The sequence below is a fragment of the Plecotus auritus genome, assembly GCF_963455305.1.
Source record: "Plecotus auritus genome assembly, chromosome: 1".
NCBI classification, from domain to species: Eukaryota; Metazoa; Chordata; class Mammalia; order Chiroptera; family Vespertilionidae; genus Plecotus; species Plecotus auritus.
In genome coordinates this window covers 150,575,947-150,584,523 of record NC_137770.1, presented here as the reverse complement: position 1 = coordinate 150,584,523, position 8,577 = coordinate 150,575,947, and positions in this window count along the sequence as shown.

Sequence of the window (8,577 nt, the reverse complement as noted above, 5' to 3'; positions counted from 1 at the left end):
TCCCCTCCCTCTGCCTGCTGGCACACCTTGGCTGGCCTGGTGCTGCCTGCTCACCGGCCTGCCTGCTGCCAACCAGTTGTTCTGCCATTCAGTTGATCTGCATATTATGCTCTTACTATATAGGATAATCATTCAGTGTGGGGTCACTAGGGTGCCTGACAGGGGCACTTGTGGATTTGTCCAGGAGTTCCCACTCTGTGAAGCTTTGCCTTGGGGGTTTCCAATTTCCCCTGCCTTTATGAACAGGCTCTGAAATGATCGTTCTGCTTTTCTAAAACCACTTTCATATCACCTTGAAGAGTTGAGCTCAGAAAACAATAGTAGAAGCCCTCGTGCGTTTTTGAGCCTTGGTATCTAGTTTTCTCTTCTGTGAGTTTTTCTACATTTATCTTGGGTATCCAGGAGTTAAATTTATCTTTTTGTCTGAAAGTTATTCACAGAGCACTCCGCTGGTTTAGCTTTTTAGATCTTGGTCAGCTCTCAGTCAGGTTATAGTAATTTATATTTTCTCACACATTCACAGAACTAGTTTCAGGTGTTATCCATTGTGACCAAATTATTAAGAATTCCATGTACTTAAAACTATTAATATGAGGAGAAATAAAAATATAATCAAAAAAAGACTAGCAACTCCTTGCTTTATTCTAATCCACTCTAATTATATTAAAAATACAAAATTACTCAATACACTTTTTACCAGAGAATGTGAATAAGAACTATTCATTTTGTTCTCTGATCCTGAAATACTAACCTAATTTTAAATTATATATATATATATATATATATATTTCTACCAGCAAATATAGAGAAAATTCTGAAATACTTAAAACAAAAAAATTTAGACATAGAATAGATCACCAAAATTCCCTTAAATTGTACCTATTTCTTTATGATGATATGTTGCTTAAGATGTTAACAGGATCTCTCAAAATAATACTATGAAAATCCCCCACCCAAATACAGCAACTTACTTTTATGACATCACTACATAATTTATAGCAGAACCTTTGCTTTTTAGAGCTTCCCACTTTCTTAAAGTATTAGATATTTCTAGTAACTTTAAAAATTATTTATTATATATTTAATGTTACACAACCTAGGAAATGGATATTAAAACCTTCTAGAATTTCACTACCCTAGGACTAATATAATTTCTAGTCTTCTTATTTGAATATTTTACCTACCTCATAGAGTATATACAACTTATTAACCCTATTTTCTTCACTTACTAGAAGTATTTCACAGAGCTACAAAGCCTTTACATTATTGTTTTCTATTATATGTTGTATGACTACTTTCTGCTTTTTACTATAAGAAAAACACTGGGAGAAGAATTTTCATGAATACAGCCTTTTCTCTATATTTAGATTATCCCATCAAGATATTAACACAATAATATAAATATTTTCATGGTTCTTGAGATTGTCAAATCTTCTAAAAGAATGCATTTTATTTCTTCTTAACAGTAGACTCATTGGATATGAATAAAGCACTAAGCAGAAGATTGCATACAAGACTTCACTAGCCAACAATCCTTTTTAATATGACTCAAATTATAGGTTTTGAAAATATTTTAGTTTTATTCAAAATAATAAAACATGTATTAGATTTTTTTTTAATTCAGAGAAATACAAAGGGAAAACAAGCAAGCAAAATAAGTCCACAATTTACCTGCTTGGATTACTGGTTGACATATATTAATAAAAGTAATATATGTATTCAGTGAGAAAACGTGAACTACATAGAAAAAAAATGCCACATTAAAAGTAAAAAAAACCTCACATAATTTTCAATCTTCTCCCCAAAGCAATTTACAGCTCAAATTTTTGTTCAAAGTGTAGAATCTATCTTCTTCCTGGGGCAAAGGGGAGAATTTGAAATACAGAAAAATATAGAACAGAGGTATTTTTAAATATATATTTAAAAAATATGTATAGGAAAATGAAGGGAAAGAGGTAGAGATGACTTTTTTAAGATATTATAAAAGGAAACAGAAATATGAGGCAATAGCTGCTGATTGGGGAATTTGGGAATATTTTTGTTTGTTTTTTGATGGGAGATAAGAAGGCAGATTTTTCTAACAAGCCAACAAAAAACAAACAACCCAATTAAAAATTGAGCAAAGCACTTGAACAGATTTCTCCAAAGAAAATATACCAATGGCCAACAAGCCCATAAAAATATGTCCCTCAAAATCACTAGTCATTGCAGAAATGCAAATCGAAACTACAATGAGCCCTGGCCATTGTGGCTCAGTTGGTTGGAGTGTCATCCTCTACACCAAAAAGTTGCAGGTTCAATTCCCAGTCAGGACATATACCTTGGTTTCAGGTTCAGGCATGTACAAAAAGATAACAGATCTCTCTCTCTCTCTCTCTCTCTCTCTCTCTCTCTCTCTTTCTTTCTCTCTCTCTCTCTCTCCTCTCTCCAAAATCAATAAGCATGTCCTAGGATGAGGATTAAAAAACACACAATGAAACACCATTGATGGCAATTATATTTTAAAAAGCAGAAAACAATAGGTGTTGGTGAGGATGTAGAAAAACTGGAAACCTTGTACATTGTCAGTGGGAATACCAATATAGTGCAAACACTATGGAAAACAGTGTGGCAGTTCTTCAAAAAGTTAAAAATAGGTCTACTGGATGATCCACCAATTCCACTTCAGTATAAGAATTGAAAGTAGTGACTCATGGTCATAAGAGCATTATTTTCAACAACAAAAGGTGAGAACAACCTAAGTGCACATCAATGGATGAATGGAAAAACAAAATGTTGTATGGATCTGGGGTGATGGATTTCAATAATCCATATCCTATCTAATAAAAGAGTAATATTCAAATTCACCATCACTCCAACACAAAGATGACGGCACCCATAGCCACAAGATGGTGGTGCCCAGTCCTCACAGCCCTGCTGGAGTCCTCCAGTCCTGGGGAGTGGCCGCTGAGAGCAGGACCTGCTTGGCCATCACTGCGGCGACCCGGGAGCAGCCAAGCGGGCCCCTGCAGACAGCAGAGAACCACGGGGAGCAGGCCTAAGCCATCAGTAGGACATCCCCTGAGGGCTCCCAGATTGGAGAGGGTGCAGGTCGGACTGAGGGACCGCCCCCCCTCAACCCCCCGTGCACAAATTTCATGCAGCGGGCCTCTAGTAATGGAATAATAATCCATACAATGAAATATTATTCAGCCTTAAAAAGGAAAGAAATTCTGAAACATACTACAACATGAATGAACCTTGAGGACATTATGCTAAATTGGTCACAAAAAGACAAATACTATGATTGCACTTATATGGGTTATCAAGAGTAGTCAAATTTATAGAGACCAAAAAGCAGAATGGTGGTTTCCAGGAACTGGAAGGAGGAGCAAATGGGCAGTTATTATTCAATGGTACAGAGTTTCAGTTTTGATAAAAAGACTCCTAGCCCCAGCTGCGGCTCCTAAAAAGTTTGTCCAGGGGAGACAAAATGGCAGCCGAATAGGCAGACGGGTCTGGCACCTTCTCACGGAACAGACAGAAGAAACAGCTGAATTGAATAATATCCACCCAGAATTAGTGAATTAAACCCAGCTGGAGAGACAATCCACAGACAGAAAGACTAGGCTCCTCCTAGCAGCACAGCTGCACCTAGCCTTGAGCTCAGCAGGGAAACAAAGATTAGAAATACCCCCAGGGAGCCCTGGGGGACTGGGTTGAGGGGCCATTTGTCCCGGAAACTAATACAGAAACACCACCACCTAAAGGCCATGTCAGAAATAGATGCTTGTGTAAATATGACTGAAAGCAGGCAAAAAATCAAAGCGGGCAGATTGGTCCCACCTGGCTGAAACCAAGGCAGTGGCATCTGACACAGAGGAGTGGTGGATTCCTGGGAGCTTCAACACGGTGCTGACTAGCAGGAAGCTGAGACATGACAGAACAGTGGCGGGGGCTCTTAGACCAGCCCCCAGGGGACATTAAATACTAAGCTGAAGTGAACGAACTTCACTACTTTACTTTTTTTTTTTATCTTTTACTTAAGAAACTAAAAACTTGTTTCTTTTCTTTATTTTTTACTATTTTTATTTATTATTATTATTATTATTATTATTATTATTATTATTATTATTACTAGAGGCCCAGTACACAGATTTGTGCACTGGTGGGGTCCCTCGGCCTGGCCTGCAGGGATCTGGCCGAGGCCAACAGTCCAACATCTCCTGAAGGGTCCTGGAGTGCGAGAGGGCACTCTACAAAGTTGCTGTCATTCGGCAGCTCCTACGTTGAGTGTCTGCCCCCTGGTGGTCAGTGCACATCATAGCTACTGGCCAGGCAGCCAGGCTGCAGGTAACTTAGGCTTTTATATATATAGATTTTTTTTTTTGGATTAGTGCTCTATATTCTATTTTTATTTTATTATTTTTATCATTATTTTACTCTATTTCATATTTTCCTTTATGCCAACTCTTTCTTCCTTACTTCTCCCTTTTTCATCCTGTTTCTCTTCTCCTGTTCCTGCTTTAGTTTTGCTCTCTCCTTTCTGTTTACTCCTTGTTAAAAATGTATCTTCTTTATCTGCTCTATTGATGCATTACTATGATAATAGTCTTTGTTGGCTTACTCATATATCTAATTTCCTCTTCCCTGCTCCAAGTCAAAGCACCCTTCTCTTTTTCTTCACTAGCCAATTTTTTTCTCGTTATTGTTGTTTGTTTGATTATTTGTGTTTTTGTTTTTGTTTTTTTCATTTTATGCTTTTGTTTTTCCTCTTCTCACTTGTTTTTTTCTTCTACTAATTGCTTAATTAGTTTCACTCACCAAACTCAGGCCTATCTGCTCCCTACTCTATTCTTCTTTTCCAAAAATAGATGAATATATACATAGGTAGATTAAAGAAAGGGGAATTTTTTTAATTTTTAAATTTTTATTTATATATATAAAATTTATATATTTTAATATATATTTTAATCATTATTATCTTTTAATTATTATTATTTTTTTGAGTATTTTGTTTTTTACTTTTCTTCTTATACACTCATTCTCTTTCTACCTTCTCTATACTGAATCGGGGCCATTCCCCCATTCATTCAATTCCTTTACCTTACCTTCTGGAAATAAGCTCTGTCTCTTCAGATTCAGTTACCCCCCTTTTTTTCTGGGTGTTTATTGTTTGCATTTTTTGGTTTAGTTGTTGGTTTGGGGGAGTTTTCCCCCCATATATGTATATTTTCCCCTTCTTTTTTCTTCTTTTTCTTTTCTCTCTTACCTTTTTTTCTTTTCTCAATATCATTTTTGCACTCTTTTCTCTCCCCTAATTCTCTTTCCTCTGGTGGCCACCTTTATTTGGAGTTACTGGTGTTGTAAATACACTTGTGCTTTGTTCTCCCTGTGTTGTGTTGTGTTGTGTCAAGTTGTATGTTGTGCCTTTTGGTCAAATGGTAGAGACTGGGCCACAGAACCAGACACCCTGAGAGGAGCAAAAATGGGGAGACAAAGAAATAGCCCCCATACAAAAGAAAAGGAGGAATCACTGGAAAAAGGAAGTAAATGAAATGGAGGCAAGCAATTTGTCAGAGAAAGAATTCAGAGCAATGATCATAAGGACACTGAAAAGGATGGAAGACAAATTCAACAACATGTGTAAGAATCAAGAGGAAATGAAGAACCAAGAAGAAATGAACAATGACATAACTGAAATAAAGAACACAATAGAAAACATCAACATAGACTAGAAGACGCTAGAGGACCACAGCAGTGAGTTAGAAGACAAGGTAGGAAAAAAACACCCAAGCAGAGCAGAAACTGGAAAAAAAAACCTTAAAAAACAGGAAGAGAGCCTAAGGGAGCTGTGGGACAACACTAAACAAAACAACATCCACATAAGAGGGGTGCCAGAAGGAGAGGAAACTGAACAAGGAATAGAAAACCTGTTTGAAGAAATAATGATAGAAAAGTTCACTGATATTGGGAGGAAAAAAAGAATTCTAAAGATGGAGGGTGGTGATGGTCCCACAACTATGTGAATATCACTCAACTGCACACTTAAGAATGATTACAATGGTGTGTTAGTTTGCTAGGGCTGCCATTATAAAATAATGGCACGGACTAAGTAGCTTGAACAAGACATTTATTTTCTCACAGTTCTGGAGGCTAGAATCCAAGACCCAGGTGGCAGCATGTTTGTTTGCTTCTGAGATATCTCTCCTTGGTTGGCAGATGGCCACCGACTCTCTGTTATTTTTACATCATCTTCTGTCCAATTATATTTGTGTCCTAATTTCCTCTTCTCATAAGAACACCAGTTATATTGGATTAGGGCCCATCCTAATGACCCCATAGTAACTTAATTATTTCTTTAAAGGCCCTTTTTTCAAATATAGTCACATTCTGAGATACTGCGGTTTGAAGCTTCACCATGTGAATTTCAGGGGAACATAAATCAACCCATAACAAATGGTAAATTTTATGTTATATGCCTTTTACCACAACTAAAAACTTTAAAAATAAAACCAGTGTACATATATGTTAATGAGAATGATCCAAAAGAGGGGCGGTACCCAAGAATGCAGTGAAGAGAAGGTTTCAGGAGCCAAGTACCCAAGTAGGTAAGAAGGGGTTAGCATGGACTGTTCATCATTCCTAACAAAAGAGAAAGCAAAGTATCTAAGTCCAAAGGAGAGAAGGTTGGTATATTTGTGGGTAAAGTCCAGGATGTCCTCTTATGATCACAATCAATTATGCAATTGGAATCAAGGACAGCAGCTGAGAGGGAGGACCCTTGAGAAGGTTCTGGTATTTCGGGAAAGAACAGATGTGAAATGATATTCTCTCAGAGTACAAGAGTTAACTGACTAGGGCAGGGGTGGGCAAACTTTTTGACTCAAGGGCCACAATGGGTTCTTAAACTGGACCGGAGGGCCGGAACAAAAGCATGGATGGAGTGTTTGTGTGAACTAATATAAATTCAAAGTAAAGGAGCAGAGGGGAGAGCAAGAGAACCCTCCGCTCTTTAGGCTCCGCGGGCTGGATAGAACAGCCGAACGGGCCGGATCCGGCCCGCGGGCCGTAGTTTGCCCACGGCTGGACTAGGGAAATCAGGTGGGACTGCCAGGTGCACTGAGGGCTCCCTACAGTTGACAGTCATATGGCTGACGTGGGACAGTCCTCAAGGTTGGGAGCCTATCTCCAGCCACATTCAGCTGCTCAGGTGCAGGGACAGAGCCAGCCAGAGATAGATTTCATTAGGGTTTGCCAGGAGAGTACTGAGCAAGGATCAAAGGAGTTGGGGATATATGCAGCATTGATTATACCATTGCTAAGCTTGGTGAGAAGGGAAATAATGGTGTGGGGTAGGGGTGATGGATTTCAATAAAGAAATTGAGCTATAACCAAATGCTTGTTAAATGATAAAAGCAGAAAACATGCTGAGATGATACATGGCTTTAGTTCCTCCTGGTCCCTTGTCACCATCTCTCTTGTATGTCCTTTCTTCCTTCCCTTGGAGTTTGTATACACAGCAATGCATTTTCTATAAAAGCTGAAAAGTCATTTGTGTTTTAATCAGATACTTTCTTTTTGGTGAATAAAATGTTCCAGAAACAAAGTTCTCAAATCTCTAAGGGTGAAACTTCAAACCACTAATAGATAGTAAGGAATAAATTTTGGGCAGAATACCTAGAATATACCAATATGTTCATTAAATGAATGAAATATACAGATGACATGCCAGAACAGTGCCCTACACTGGTGAATTTTTATGGACATGGACATAAGTAATGGGAAAATCAGTGGGTCTTTAGAGGAAATATTCAAAGGGCTGCAAAGCTAACTTAAACTTGGACTAGAATCCTTTCATTGGTTAGGTGGTAAAAATTCCAAGGAAAAAAAGCTAATTTACATATTCTTCTTTCCCCTTTTCCTCCCCTGGCACCAATACAGTGTTATGTAACCTTTGAGAAAATATTTACAAGATGACCAAGCATATGGTCAGTGGACCAGCCAGATGAACTGACACCAACATCAAAGGCAGGACAAAAGGGATGAGCCCATGAATCATTGTGTGCACATCTCTTGGAGTGGTGATCCTCCACATCCTCTGAATCTATTCTAGAGCTTCATTTGCTCCCCCAAACATCTCAGCACAGAGAAACTTCAATGACGTAGCACTTAATAGAAAGGTTTGCATTATTGTTTGCCCCAGAATCTGGACTGCAGCCAGCCTCTGCAGTAGGTGACTCATTACGATCAAAGAGTGAGGAAACTTGTTCCCTGGCTTCTACTCCTGGGAAGAAAGGGGCTGACAAAACAGAAGTGCCCACCAGGAGGAGTGCATTGTCCACCAGGTTAGAGTGTGTGTACCCTGGCAGGCTTGCTGACTGCTTTATGGGCATGTTGTACTGCCAGTGAGTCTCAGGAGAATCAGGAGTGGTACCCAGAGGGACTCTCATCTTCACCCTGCACTGGAAGAAAAGAAGGGAGGGGAGCCCCATAATGTTAGTGCCTTTCTCCCAATGTGCACAGAATTAAGACTGGAAGGACCTATTCCCAAATGTGAATAGTTATCTTTACCTGATGGGATTACCAGTGATAGCT